This window comes from Henckelia pumila, chromosome 1, assembly GCF_033568475.1.
Source record: "Henckelia pumila isolate YLH828 chromosome 1, ASM3356847v2, whole genome shotgun sequence".
Taxonomy (NCBI): Eukaryota; Viridiplantae; Streptophyta; class Magnoliopsida; order Lamiales; family Gesneriaceae; genus Henckelia; species Henckelia pumila.
The window spans coordinates 20,158,400-20,174,751 of record NC_133120.1 but is presented as its reverse complement, the minus strand read 5'-3'; positions in this window follow the sequence as shown (position 1 = coordinate 20,174,751).

Genomic DNA, 16,352 nt, shown 5'->3' with positions numbered 1-16,352 from the left:
TGGAAAGGGATGAAGCGCAGCGTTTATCAGTTCGTGTCCTGATGCCTTGTGTGTCAGCAGGTCAAGGAAGAGTTTAGACTACCCAGAGGGTTACTTCACAACTTAGAGATTCCTGAGTGGAAGTGGGAGCACGTGACGATGAACTTTGTCACCAATTTGCCTATGTCTTCCAGGAATTGTGATGCTATTTGGGTTGTCGTGGACCGGTTGTCGAAGTCAGCGCATTTTCTTCCCTATAACCGCGATTATACCTTTGATAGGATGGCACAATTGTATATGCGGGAGATTGTTCGATTGCATGGGATTCCGTTGAGCATTGTCAATGATAGAGATCCGAGATTCACCTCGAGATTATGGGGTAGTTTCCAGCGAGCCCTTGGTACTACTTTGAGCCTGAGTACGGCTTATCATCCAGAGATGGATGGACAATCCGAGCGTAATATTCGCACTTTAGAGGATATTCTTCGCGCGGCGGTGATGGATTTTGTCCTAGCGTGGCATGATCATTTACCCTTGGTGGAGTTCGCTTATAACAATAGTTTCCATCGCAGCATTGGCATGGCACCATTTGAGGCTCTTTACGGACGTCATTGTCGTACACCTTTGTTTTGGGATGAGGTTGGCGAGCGTCAGGTTGAGGGTCCTCAGATGATTCAGCAGATGACTAATGCAGTGGAGTTGATCCGATGCAGGATTAAGGCGGCCCAGGATCAACAAGCTAGCTACGCGAACACTCACCGGAGACCGTTACACTTCGAGGTGGGAGAGCATGTGTTCTTGCGTGTGTCACCTTTCCGAAAGGTGATGAGATTTGGTCGCAAGGGTAAGCTGACACCGAGATTTATTGGTCCTTTCGAGATTCTCGAGAAGGTTGGGGATGTGGCTTATCGTCTGGCCTTGCCACCCGATCTTTCGGAGATTCACGATGTGTTCCACGTGTCCTTGTTGAGGCAGTACGTGGCGGACAAGTCGCATATTTTGCATCCGACCGAGCTAAAGGTAGATCAGGATCTATCATATGTGGAGAAACCCCTGCGAATTCTAGACAAGAAGGACAAGGTACTTCGTAACAAGCGTATACCGTTGGTGATGGTACAGTGGCAGCGCAGAGGTACAGAGGAAGCTACTTGGGAGTTGGAGACTCGGATGTTAGCCGAGCACCCCAAATTATTTTGAGATTTTGTACTTCTTTGTATCGAGTTTGTACTTGTTCAGTTGTAATAAAGATTATTCGTGTTGAATCCTGTACTTTTCCTCTAACTTTAATTTTGAGGACGAAATTTCTTAAGTGGGGGAGAATCTAGTAACCCGTATTCAAAATTAATGATTAATAGGTAATTAATCAAGTGATCATGTTTAAATTTAATAAAATATGATTAAAGAAATTCCAAATGGATTAACGGAGTCCGAAAATAGATCCAGGACACTTGAAAATGGTGGGCATGGCTCGGGAGGTTCGGACGCTCCGAACTGGTGTTCAGAGGACCCGACGTGATCGGAGTCAGGATCGGAGGCCCGAGGAGTTCGGACGATCCGAAGAGGAGTTCGGAGGATTTGAAGAGGATCGAAGGCTCCGTCGGTGGAATCGGAGGACCCGAAAAGGGTTAGGGCTTACGTCATCAATTACGTCAACAAGGTTACGTCATGGCTGACGTCACTGATGGGACTTCGGAGAACCCAAAGTTAGGATCGGATGATCCGATCGTGTTCGGACGATCCGAAGTCATGATCGGAGGATCCGGACCAGTTCGGAGGGCCCGAAGCCTATTTCGGACGGCCCGAACTTCGTCTATAAATAGAGGAGCCGAGGTTCATTTGTGACTCGCTCATTTCCTCTCTTCTCTCTCAATTCCTAGGCCTTCTAACTCAGATCTAGGGCGATCTAGGCGTCCTACGGGAAATCCGGAAGTGGCTTAGTGATCTAGGCTTCGTCGCGGAGCTGTGGCCTAATTTTGAGGCTATCGACAGCAAAGGGCTAACGACGGACGCAGGTATAGCTTTCGCATCCTAAAAATATTTAGGAGTATGCATTAGCTTAGTTAAGGCTTTTAGAGTTTTATTATTGATGCATGGATATTTTCATTGTAGTAGCAGTAGACTGGACTAATAGGCTTGGAGTATAGGCCAGTGGAGCTAGGTTTTGACCAGCAGTGTTAGAGGTACGTAAGTACTGACCGAGATAGCCGGCATGATATATTTGCATGTATGTTGCATGAGTATGTGCTATATGTCTTATCATGTTTTAGCATGTTTTACCGCCTTAGCACATGCACGATTTTACGTGTGACTGGATCTTGAGAGATGTGAGTCATTGACAGTCTCCATAGGGAACCATGATCTCATTTTGGACTCGAGTCAGGTATGACAACTTTCATATGGGACTTGTATCCTGTTTTGGATTCGGGTTAGGACGGGGTTGGCTCAGCCCTGATATGGAATATACGAGTACCCCGCAGAGTCGCTCTCTAGCCGGTACTGTATATTCCCGGCGCCATGAGCAAGTGTTTTCACTTGAATTTTAAATCATATTGTGTGCACATATTTGTATTTATATCATTGCTTCGTATTGAGCGTTCTAGCTCACGCCCCTGTGTTTGGGTATTGTGATGTACCTTGTGGAGGGCAGGTTTGAGGCTGGACGGTCCAGGCGGCACTCAGCAGGATTGAGCTTGAAGGGGATCAGTTAACTCGTGCCCGGAAACGCAGCGGAAATATAAAATTTTTAACAAAAGAGATCCGAGCACTTGCGTAGTATTCAAAAACTCAAACAACCATAGGGTGTTTAGAATTTTACCTATCAATCTCAAAGATTGATTTATGGCTCCAACCAAGTTAATAAACAACTAGGCTCTTGAAAAATGGTAGACTCAATCTACAAGCTTTCAAGAGCACTCCTTGCTCAAAATGGATTCAACACTTCGAGCCTCCGAATTAGGTCCACGACTAGACGATCTAAATCCGCTCTAAATATGCACTAGAATATTTAGAGAATTTTGCATTGAGATTTCTTTTCTTTCTCCCACAAAATGAAAAGAAAAATTTTGGAGAAAAATCCAAGGAGTGTTCGGCCACTATGGTGTGTGAATGGAATATCTCAATTGTGTAATGTGTGTATATAATTATAATGGAGAAGGATTAATTAGGCACAATTAAGCCATGCATGGAAAAGTGCAAGTAATGCATGGAAAATTGTAAACTATCATCCAACTCTTCAAATTCCATCACACATAAACATATATATATATCATATATATATATATATATACACGCCCAAAATATATATACATATATAAATATATATATTTAAATGTTTTTGAACTTATTTTAATTAATTATTAAACCTAAACAAATTTTAAGTTTAATCAATTAATTAAATTCAACTTGAACTCATTCAAGTACTCTAGTAACAATAATTATATAACACTATTTTATTTGAGCTCTGCTAGACTCAAAAGTGTTTAATTATTTGTACATTAAAATGTCAACTAGTGTTAAATTAATTCAACACTTGAATTAATTAACTAAGTTCAAAATAATAGTTTAGAAAATCACCATTTTCATAAACTAATTATTTTAAGTCAACTTTTAATCTTGGAACACATTCACAAATTAAAAGTTACTTATTCCATTCATTCTCCAATTTAGAAGTCAAACTTCTAATTTATTTTACTTATAAACTCCTTTATAAGTTGTTCAACACATTGAACTTATTTTAATCTCAACGGGATCTAGAAGCTAGTACTTGTGTGACCCTCAATGGTTCACTGATACAATTAGCAGTGGGTTCACATCTCCATGTGATTCGGGATCAACAAGTCCCTTATATGAGCATACCCTATATATAGCTCCATTCTTATTGATCAACACATTGATAATAAGAACGTCAGAAAACTCAAGTCTGATAGTACCCAACCAGTCATGTAAACGTCTAGCAGCATCGCTTACATGACTCCCTAGGTATCAAAAGATAGTGCCTGCAAGAACCAATCAATTATGGTTAGCGTACAGTACGGTCCCTTCAACTCATATATCCCGACCGATTCGACAACCATTGGTTTATCGAGAGTTGTCATTGAATCAATAACTATGTGTCATGCCGTAGTTGCATGGAAAATGTAATTCAAGAAACTCCTTTCTTAATTACACTTACTCTGATCAGAGATTTCAAGCTACGTATGCATGATATAACATAGGATATCCATACCCGTAGGTAAGCGGTGAATCCCCGACTACAATGCATTGACTCCTATATGTTTCGCCACAACACCCAACATTGCCACCTGATGACCCCAGATGAGTCGGTAAACAAGTCAAAGTGAAGCACTAGCATATAGAGTCTCTATGTTGTCCCGGGTTATAAGGACTAATGGTGTACAACCATAAACTAGGACTTCTCCACTTGATAAGTGAGAACCACTTGGAAAATCCTTTAGGGAGGGTTGTTCAGTGCACTCTACAAGGAGCACCTATTTGCATGCTGGGACATCTCCATGTCCCCTACAAATGAAACATGGTACTCACATCGCAAATACTAGTCTCAAGCTCGAGCGGCCTTTATCCTTCTTTATGGCGGCTGAATCGACTAGGAAAAGTTTAGAATATACTGAAAGAGTGGGTGCCCGGTTAGCCAACTTGTGGCTAAGGGCTTTTATGACTCTATGTAAAACAATCTTTTGTTTAATATAATTTACACTTTTATAATGGCATTGACTTTATCTTTCTTCATAATGTTATATTATGATATACTATTGTTGTTTTGATAAAGACCTTGAACATACTATAGTGTATGTAAGATGTGGTAGCACATGGGGATGGCTATCATGAAACACATCTTATAGTCACTGTATATTCTAAACTGTTCCTAGTCAATTGAGCCGTTCGCAAATAAGGATAAGGATCGCTCGAGATTGAGACTAGCATTTGCGATGCCGACGTTTCATTGGTATGGAACATAGAGATGTTCAAAGCATGCAAATGGATATTCATATGATGAATGATCGAACTACCCTATTCGGACTTTCCAAGTGGTTATCACTTATCGAGTGGATAAAGTCCGCGGTTTTGGTTGTACACCATTAGTCCTTATTACTTGAAACATCATTGAGACTCTATATGCTAGTACTGTACTTTGACTCATTTACCGACTCTATTGGGGTCATCAGGTGTCGGGATTGGGTACAGTTACGACACATATAGGAATCGATGCTTTGTTGTCAAGGATTCACCACATACTTGCGAGTGTTGATATCCTATGCGATCTGAGGAGATATTAGTGTGACGAATCTCTGGCCAGAGTACATGATGTGTTTTAGGTTAATGGGTTATCCTAGTAACACATGCGATGTCACTAATAGATCTCCAAGATGTTATGCATAGTTATCGAATCTCGAACGACTCTCGATATACCAATGGTTGTTGATTCGATCGGGATATTTGGATGAAGGGACCGTACTGTACGCTAACCAAAATCTACTGGTTCTTGCAGGCACTATCAGTAATACCTAGGGAATCATGGGGCGATGTTGCTAGACGCTCTTACCATGATTCGATGGGTAAGTCGGAAATTGTTGTTCCGAGTCACAAGGAGTTGTGAGCCCACGGCTAGCTGTATTCCTGAACCATTGAGGGTTACACAAGTAATGGATTACTAAAACCCCGTAGAGATAGTTAAATTTAAAGAGTTAAATTTAATGAAAAAGAAGTTGGACTTCTTAACTAAAGGGAGTGAGATTTCCTAAAATGACATATGGATGGACATTTTTGGAAATCACTGAATTCGGATTCAGAAAAATTATCTTGACTCTAAAAGATGCAGAAATGGTTTCTGTGCATATTGGTGAAATCAGTTTATCAATCGGAGTCACGATGAATTTTATATTAATTTCTATAACAACAGGCTTGGCTTGTTGGGATTAAGTTATGGATTGTGGGCTTTAAGGAGTTAGAGTCCTGATACAATTATAACTAGAAATTATCTATAAATATATGTGCAGTGTTCAAAAATTACATGCAATTCATTCATCAAATTTTCGAAAACACACATATTATTTGTTTTACTTACACAAATTTAATCGTAAAGTTTTGATACCCAGATATGGAATCGTTCCATATTAATAAAATAAATTTTTTAAACTTCCGCTGCACCGGGTATCAATTCTAATTGATCTGAACACAGTTTTCCAACAGTGGTATCAGAGACAGGTTGCTCAGATCAAACGATTAAATTAATCGATTGTACAAAATTTTTAAGCCTCGATTTTTGAAACAAAACAAATTTTTAAAAATTAAATTTTTGACGGGCAAAACACGGGCAGCTATTGTCGCTGCGCAGGGCAGCGATCGTCGCTGCCCAATGGGCAGCGACGGGCTGCCCAGCCCGAGCCCCGGTCGGGGCACGGGCTGCCCGGGATTGTCCCGGGTATCCCGGAAAATTAAAATTTTAATTTTTGAAAAAATTTTGAATTTTTGAAATTCTAGTGTTTGATCCGATCGAAAATTGTTTTTTATTAGATCACGAGGCATCGGATCGAATTGTTCGAGTCCGGAATTTTTAAAATTGATTTTTGGATAAATTTGAATTTTTGGAAAATTTATAAATTTTATCCGTTAAATTAGATTTTATAAAATTAATTATTTTGGTACAATTGATGATAAGATATGATCTTATGGATGGATAAGATAAAATATGATTTTATCTTTTAATTATGATGTCATTGCATGTTTATCCAATTATTTAATTATTGAATTAATTATTGGATAAAAGGATGATCGATTGCCATGACCAATGTTTTAGGTGTATGTTAGGTGATTTACATTTGTCTTATTGTTGTTGGTGTTTATTGATGGGCTTGGTTTATAGCCCAATATGATTGTCATATGTAATAAAAGTGGGCCTGGTTTATGGCCCGTTCCCACCCCTAAAATGTATCCCATATTTGTCATCGAAATTTATTGTAAATTTATTAGACTTAGTGGGAGACAAAGATTTGAAGAAATGGTGGGCCCAACAGACAATGAAGACCGAAGAAATGTAAATTGGAAGCACAATATAATAGGATTGCATTGCATACTTGCATATCACCTAGGATTGGACTTAGACTCGTGATTGGCAACCACGGGTCGATTAGTTAATGGGATCGATCATCCTTAAATAATATATGATATTATTGATGTATGCATGTTTAGACTAAATTGTATGAATCCCGCAAGCATACATAAATTGCATGATGAGACAAATTTTCAAAAATAAAATCCCTCATTTTAAATATGATTTAAAATTGATATCAAGATTAATAAAAAGGGAATTTAAATATTGTTTAAATATTTCTAACTTCCATCAACGATCAATGTATGAGATGCTACCCGCGGATACGGTCCGGCTCATACTATTGGGGGGGCCCGTTCGTCGGAAAGCTGTACATTGGATCGACACATGTTGTAAGTTGGGTGGAACTCCCATGGGATTGGCTCATATTATTGGGGATCCACATGGCGACCGTTCATCACAACTTAATATTGATGGGTTATCTTGACATGTCACAATAAACGGCGTCATATTATTGAGCCCTTATTGGACATGAGGTAAAAACATGGAGGTTGCTTTGGAAGCAATTGGCTCTACCTTTTGAAAATTATGGTTGGCTGATATTATTCGGGACCATAGTTTGTCAATTGGACTCCATGATCCCACTAAAGAAAATGTTTCTTGTTTTCACTAGAGGGTAGTGAAATCGTCAAAATAGTGGGAGTGTAATTCATAAAATGAAATTCGCCATATTTTATGTCTTAGTAAATTAATTAAACAAATCATTGATTATTGTCTTTTTCCTTTTCAGTATACTATTACAATGACTTCTCGCAATCCACTGTTTTCAATTCTCGAACAAAACAAATTGACTGGCGCAAACTATACGGAATGGTTCCGTAAGTTGAAAATTATTCTTACTTCGGAAAAAGCTTTCTACGTGTTAGAGAAGCCGCCTCCGAAGGAAGCCCCGGCTAATACAAGTCCGGAAGAGTTGACCAAACTTGATTTATGGTGGGACCATGATATCAAGGCCAAATGCTACATGCAGACTTCGATGTCTGATGAGCTTCAAAGGAGATTCGAGGATGCCGTGAATGCTGCTGACATTCACAAGAACCTCAAGGAACTCTTTGGAGCTCAGTCAAGGTCGGAGAGGTATGCCACCGTCAGAGAGCTCATGACGAGCCGCATGCGAGATGGGACTTCGTTCCGTGAGCATGGGGTGCACATGATTGGGCTCATTGAAAAGTTGGTAACACTCGACTTGACTTTGGAGCATGAACTTAGCGCGGACTTGTTGCTTCTATCACTTCCTTCATCGTTTGACGGTTTTGTGATGAACTTCAATATGAACAAGATAGAGGCCACCCTTGAAGAGATGGTCAATATGCTTGTCACATATGAAGCCACATTAAAGAAGGATAAACCGGTACTCTTGGTTGGCTCCTCTTCTAACTCTAAGAAAGGACCAAGTGGAAAGGGTAAGAAACATTCTGCCCCGCCCAAGAAGATTGTACCAAATAAGAAGGGAAAGGCCAAGGCTTCAATTGAGATAAAAGATGAAAACGTTTGCCATTACTGCAAAAAACCCGGTCATTGGAAACGTAACTGCAAGGAATACCTCGAACAGTTGCGAACTGCAAAGGGTATGTTTTACATTGAAATAAATGTTTCGCTTAATACTTCTTCTTGGGTATTGGATACCGGATGTGGATCTCACATTTGCAATGATTTGCATGTGATGACAAGAAGTCGTAAGCTAAGGATGGGTGAGACCCAGCTAAGGCTCGGGAATGGTTCTAGAGTCGAAGCCAAAGCTATAGGAGACATTTATTTAGTTTTGCAGAACAATTTTAAGTTATTTTTTAGAGATGTTTTATATGTTCCGGATTTGGTCAAAAATATTATATCTATTTCTATGCTTGATAGAGATGGTTTTTCTTGCAATTTTGTGAATGGGATTTGCAATATTTACAAGAATGAATGTTTGATTGGAAATGAACAACTTGAAAACGATCTATATAGCTTAAAATTAAAAGACGTTCCAATTAATTATGTTGATAAACCGGTAACAACAATTAAAAGGAAGGACGATAGTCAAAACCCGGCAAACCTTTGGCATGCTAGGCTAGGTCATATTTCCTCAAGTAGGATGAACAAGCTAGTGGGAGAGGGCATGTTTGATATGTCTGATATTAACTCTCTACCTACTTGTGAGTCCTGCCTAAAGGGAAAAATGACTAAATCTCCTTTCAAAGGGAAACCTGAGCGTAGTCAAAATCTGTTGGATTTGATCCATACAGATGTTTGCGGTCCATTTAGGATTGGTACTAAATGTGGAAACACCTACTTCATTACCTTTACTGATGATCATTCTAGGTATGGGTATTTATATTTAATGAAATATAAGTCTGAAGCATTTGAAAAGTTCAAAGAATTCAAGGCTGAAGTAGAAAACAAACTAGGTAAAAGTATTAAGGCACTTCAATCGGATCGAGGTGGAGAATACTTAAGTAACGAGTTTTTGGACTATCTAAAAGAGAATGGGATTCTCTCTCAGTGGACTCCTCCTATGACACCTCAGCTTAATGGTTTTTCGGAGCGTCGCAATCGAACTTTGTTGGACATGGTTCGATCCATGATGAGCTTCACTGAGCTCCCACCTTCGTTTTGGGGCTACGCGCTTGAAACGACGGTATTGTTGTTAAAAAACGTCCACACTAAAGCAGTAAATAAAACACCATACGAGTTATGGAATGGCAAAGCTCCTAAGTATTTGTACTTGAGGATTTGGGGATGTCCTTCTTACGTGAAGCAAACAGTGGGAGATAAGTTGGATAGTCGATCCACTTTATGTTATTTTGTAGGGTATCCGAAGAATTCAATCGGATATTATTTCTATCATCCTGCTGAAGCAAAAGTGTTTGTTTCAAGGAATGCCACCTTCTTGGAGAAGGAGTTCTTATTGGATAAGAAAGGCAAGATGATGGAACTCGAAGAAATTCGAGAAGAACCCGAGATACAAAATAGTGATCATACACCTCAAGAAACATCACAAGACACGCCTATTACTAGGAGATCCGAGAGGACTTCTAGGCCTCCTATTAGATATGGTCTTCTTCTTGAAGGGGATCAAAGTGAACCCGACATTGGATGTGATCCAAGAAACTTCAAGGAAGCAATTTCTGATGCGGATTCGAATTTATGGCTTGAAGCTATGCAATCGGAAATAGACTCGATGCATTCTAACCAAGTTTGGTCTTTAGTAGATCCTCCCGATGGAATTGTTCCAATTGGGTGCAAATGGATCTACAAGAGAAAGCTTGGGCCTGATGGAAAGGTATTGACCTACAAGGCACGATTGGTGGCAAAATGTTATACTCAAAGACAAGGAGTTGACTATGATGAAACCTTTTCACCAGTGCAATGTTCAAGTCCATAAGAATCCTTATTGCCATAGCAGCATGGTATGACTATGAGATATGGCAAATGGATGTAAAGACTGCTTTTCTTAATGGAAACATTAAGGAAGAGATCTATATGATGTAGCCTGAGGGATACACATCCATGGGAAGCGAGCATAAGGTATGCATGCTTCAGAGATCAATCTATGGTCTCAAACAAGCATCAAGAAGTTGGAACCAGAAATTTGATGAAACAATAAAGGATTTTGGTTTCATCAAGAACCCGGAGGAACCATGCGTGTACAAGAAAGTAGTTAAGAATGCGGTAACATTCTTAGTACTTTATGTTGATAACATCCTACTCATGGGGAATGATGTAGGGATGTTGCAGTCAACAAAGATATGGTTATCAGGTAGATTCTCGATGAAGGATTTAGGTGAGGCATCCTATATTCTAGGAATTCAGATCTATAGAGATAGATCTAAAAGAATGATAGGACTCACTCAATCAACCTACATCGACATCATATTGAAAAGGTTTTCAATGGATGGGTCCAAGAGAGGACATCTACCTATGTGTTATGGAGTTTCTCTATCCAAGTCTGTGTCCCAAGACTGACGAAGAGATAGAGAAGATGACACACGTGCCATATGCGTCAGTCATAGGTAGTATCATGTATGGGATGATATCTACCAGACCGGATGTGGCCTATGCTCTGAGCGTCATGAGCAGATACCAAGCCAATCCCGGTCAAATGCATTGGAAAGCCGTGAAAGATATTCTTAAGTACTTGCGAAGGACTAAGAATTTGTTCATGGTTTATGGAGGGAGAGAATTGAAGTTGGAAGGCTATACCGACTCTAGCTTCCAATGTGACGTGGATGACTCGAAATCAACCTCTGGATTTGTATTCGTGCTCAATGGCGGTGCTGTCTCTTGGAAGAGTTCCAAGCAGAACACCACAGCGGATTCCACCAGTGAGGCAGAATACATTGCAGCATCAGCTGCTGCTAAAGAGGCGGTTTGGATAAGGAAATTCATCCAAGAGTTGGGTGTAATTCTTGAAGCTGTTGGTCCAGTCCCGGTGTACTGTGACAACACGGGTGCCGTTGCTCAGGCAAAGGTACCAAGGTCTCATCAGAAGTCCAAACACGTACTGAGGAAATACCACATCATCCGGGAGATCGTGGAAAGAGGAGACATCAGTGTCGAGAGAGTGGCCTCGGCAGACAATATCGCTGATCCGCTTACTAAGCCCTTGCCAGGACCATTGTTTGACAAACATCGCGAAGCAATGGGATTACGTAGTATGACTAGTTGGCTTTAGGGCAAGTGGGAGATTGAAAGAGTGGGTGCCCGGTTAGCCAACTTGTGGCTAAGGGCTTTTATGACTCTATGTAAAACAATCTTTTTTTTAATATAATTTACACTTTTATAATGGCATTGACTTTATCTTTCTTCATAATGTTATATTATGATATACTATTGTTGTTTTGATAAAGACCTTGAATATACTATAGTGTATGTAAGATGTGGTAGCACATGGGGATGGCTATCATGAAACACATCTTATAGTCACTGTATATTCTAAACTGTTCCTAGTCAATTGAGCCGTCCGCAAATAAGGATAAGGATCGCTCGAGATTGAGACTAGCATTTGCGATGCCGAGTACCACGTTTCATTGGTATGGAACATAGAGATGTTCAAAGCATGCAAATGGATATTCATATGATGAATGATCGAACTACCCTATTCGGACTTTCCAAGTGGTTATCACTTATCGAGTGGATAAAGTCCGCGGTTTTGGTTGTACACCATTAGTCCTTATTACTTAAAACATCATTGAGACTCTATATGCTAGTACTGTACTTTGACTCGTTTACCGACTCTATTGGGGTCATCAGGTGTCGGGATTGGGTACAGTTACGACACATATAGGAGTCGATGCTTTGTTGTCAAGGGTTCACCACATACTTGCGAGTGTGGATATCCTATGCGATCTGAGGAGATATTAGTGTGACGAATCTCTGGCCAGAGTACATGATGTGTTTTAGGTTAATGGGTTATCCTAGTAACACATGCGATGTCACTAATAGATCTCCAAGATGTTATGCATAGTTATCGAATCTCGAACGACTCTCGATATACCAATGGTTGTTGATTCGATCGGGATATTTGGATGAAGGGACCGTACTGTACGCTAACCAAAATCTACTGGTTCTTGCAGGCACTATCAGTAATACCTAGGGAATCATGGGGCGATGTTGCTAGACGCTCTTACTTCGATGGGTAAGTCGGAAATTGTTGTTCCGAGTCACAAGGAGTTGTGAGCCCACGGCTAGCTGTATTCCTGAACCATTGAGGGTTACACAAGTAATGGATTACTAAAACCCCGTAGAGATAGTTAAATTTAAAGAGTTAAATTTAATGAAAAATAAGTTGGACTTCTTAACTAAAGGGAGTGAGATTTCCTAAAATGACATAGGGATGGGCATTTTTGGAAATCACTGAATTCGGATTCAGAAAAATTATCTTGAATCTAAAAGATGCAGAAATGGTTTCTGTGCATATTGGTGAAATCAGTTTATCAATCGGAGTCACGATGAATTTTATATTAATTTCTATAACAAAAGGCTTGGCTTATTGGGCTTAAGTTATGGATTGTGGGCTTTAAGGAGTTAGAGTCCTGATACAATTATAACTAGAAATTATCTATAAATATATGTGCAGTGTTCAAAAATTACACGCAATTCATTCATCAAATTTTCGAAAACACACATATTATTTGTTTTACTTACACAAATTTAATCGTAAAGTTTTGATACCCAGATATGGAATCGTTCCATATTAATAAAATAAATTTTTTAAACTTCCGCTGCACCGGATTTCAATTCTAATTGATCTGAACACAGTTTTCCAACATATACAGTATTCCAAATATGAGTTTCATGATAGTCATCACATGACCATCTCATATTCTTTCTACTATTTGTATATTCAAGGGTTTTATCTATGTAGCTTGCATAGGTATAAAGATAAAGATGTGCCAAATTAAATAATGTAAAATATTATTAAAATAAAGATTGTCATACAAGAGTTCTCTCAAGGACCATCGGCCAACACATTGGCTCGACGGGCACCTACTCTAACAATCTCCCACTTGCACTAGAGTCAACTACCCATATTCTTCAAACCCATTGATTCGCGATGCTTTTCGAACAATGGTCCTGGTAAAGGCTTAGTTAGTGGATCAGCAACATTATCTGTGGAGGCGACTCTGTCTAACAAGACATCTCCTCGTTCCACAATTTCCCGGATGATGTGGTATTTTCTCAGTACATGTTTGGATTTCTGATGAGACCTTGGTTCTTTTGCCTGAGCAATGGCACCAGTGTTGTCGCAGTACACCGGGACTGAATCAACTCCAATAGGAATAAAGCCCAACTCTTGGACGAAATTCCTAATCCAAACAGCTTCCTTTGCAGCATCGGATGCAGCAATATATTCTGCCTCAGTGGTTGAATCCGCAGTGCTGTTTTGCTTGGAATTATTCCAACAAACAGCAGCACCATTGAGCATGAATATAAAACCGGAAGTTGACTTCGAATCATCAACATCGCTTTGGAAGCTAGAGTCGGTATAGCCTTCCAATTTTAGTTCTCCACCCCCATAAACCAAGAACATATTCTTAGTTCTTCTCAAATACTTGAGAATGTCTTTCACAGCTTTCCAGTGTGGAAGACCAGGGTTCGATTGATATCTACTTGTAACACTTAGTGCAAAAGCCACGTCAGGACGTGTAGATATCATCACATACATGATACTACCAATTGCAGATGCATATGGAATGCGTGTCATCGTCTCTATCTCTGCATCATTCTTGGGAGACATGGACTTGGATAAAGACACGCCATGACACATTGGTAGATTTCCTCTCTTAGACTCATCCATCGAGAACCTCTTCACGATGGTATCAATGTATGTGGACTGGGTCAGACCAAGCAATCTTTTCGATCTATCCCGATAGATTTGTATTCCCAATACAAAAGATGCTTCACCCAAGTCCTTCATCGAGAACTTACTCGATAACCATACTTTAGTTGATTGCAACATTCCTACATCATTCCCAATGAGTAGAATGTCATCAACATAAAGTACTAGGAATGTTACAGCACTCCCACTGACCTTCTTATACACACATGGTTCCTAAGGATTCTTAGTAAACCCAAACTCTTTGATTGTACCATCAAATCTGAGGTTCCAGCTCCTAGATGCCTGTTTGAGACCATAGATAGATCTCTGAAGTTTGCATACTTTATGCTCACTTCAAATAGATGTGAACCCTTCAGGTTGAGACATGTAAATTTCTTCCTTAATATCCCCATTAAGAAAAGCTGTCTTCACATCCATCTGCCATATTTCATAGTCATACCATGCGGCAATGGCAAGCAATATCCTTATGGACTTAAACATTGCGACTGGAGAAAAAGTTTATTCAAAGTCAACTCCTTGCCTTTGAGTATAACCTTTTGCCACCAATCGAGCCTTGAAGGTTAGAACCTTCCCATCCGTCCCAAGCTTCCTCTTGTAAATCCATTTACACCCTATAGGAACAATTCCTTCAGGTGGATCCACAAGATTCCACACTTGGTTCGAATACATGGAATTCATCTCAGATTCCATAGCTTCAAGCCACTTGGATGAATCGGCATCAGACAATGCTTCCTTGAAGGTCCTTGGATCACATCCATGGTCAGGCTCATCTTGGCCCTCTTCAAGAAGCAGACCATACCTCATAGGTGGTCTTGAGACCTTCTCGGATCTCCTAGGAACTTGTATCTCCTCTCTTGGCTGTTCGGGTGTGGGCTCTACAATCGTGGGTGTTTCTCGAACTTCCTCGAGTTCTATCATCTCCCATTTTCTATCCAATAGAAATTCCTTCTCCAAGAAGGTCGCATTCCTAGAAACAAACACCTTTGTTTCTTTGGGATGATAGAAATAATATCCAACCGAATTCCTTGGATATCCCACGAAGTAGCATAAAATGGATCGAGCATCCAATTTATCTCCCATTATCTGCTTCACATAAGCAGGGCACCCCCATATTCTAAGATAAGAATACTTTGGAGGCTTTCCCATCCATATCTCATATGGTGTTTTATCAACTGCCTTTGAATGGACATTGTTCAACAACAGTGCCGCTGTCTCAAGCGCATATCCCCAAAAGGATGGCGGCAACTCCGTGAACCCCATCATAGACCGAACCATGTCCATCAAAGTCCGGTTACGACGTTCCAAAACACCATTCAACTGAGGTGTACCAGGAGGAGTCCACTGTGAGAGAATCCCATTCTCCTTAAGATACTCTTGGAATTCAGCACTCAAGTACTCACCATCTCGATCCGATCGAAGTGCCTTGATGCTTCGTCCCAATTGATTCTCTACTTCATTTCTGAATTCTTTGAACCTTTCAAAAGCTTCAGATTTGTATTTCATCAAATATACATACCCATAACTAGAGAAGTCATCGGTAAAGATAATGAAGTAAGAATGTCCGTGCTTAGTGGTGATGTTAAGAGGACCACACACATCTGTATGGATCAAATCCAATAGTCCCTTGGCTCGCTCCACATGGCCCTTAAAGGGAATTTTGGTCATATTTCCTTTTAGACAGGGTTCACAAGTAGTAAGAGAATTAATATCAGACATATCAAACATGCCTTCTCCCACTAGATTGTTCATCCTTTTAAAATATATATGACCTAATCGAGCATGCCATAAGTGTGCTGGATTTAGAGTATCTTGTTTTCTTTTGGATGTTGTTGATATCTCTTGGACATTGTACGTAGGAATATCTTTCAATATTAAATTATAGAAATCATTTTTCAATTGTCCTATACCAATTAAACATTTATTCTT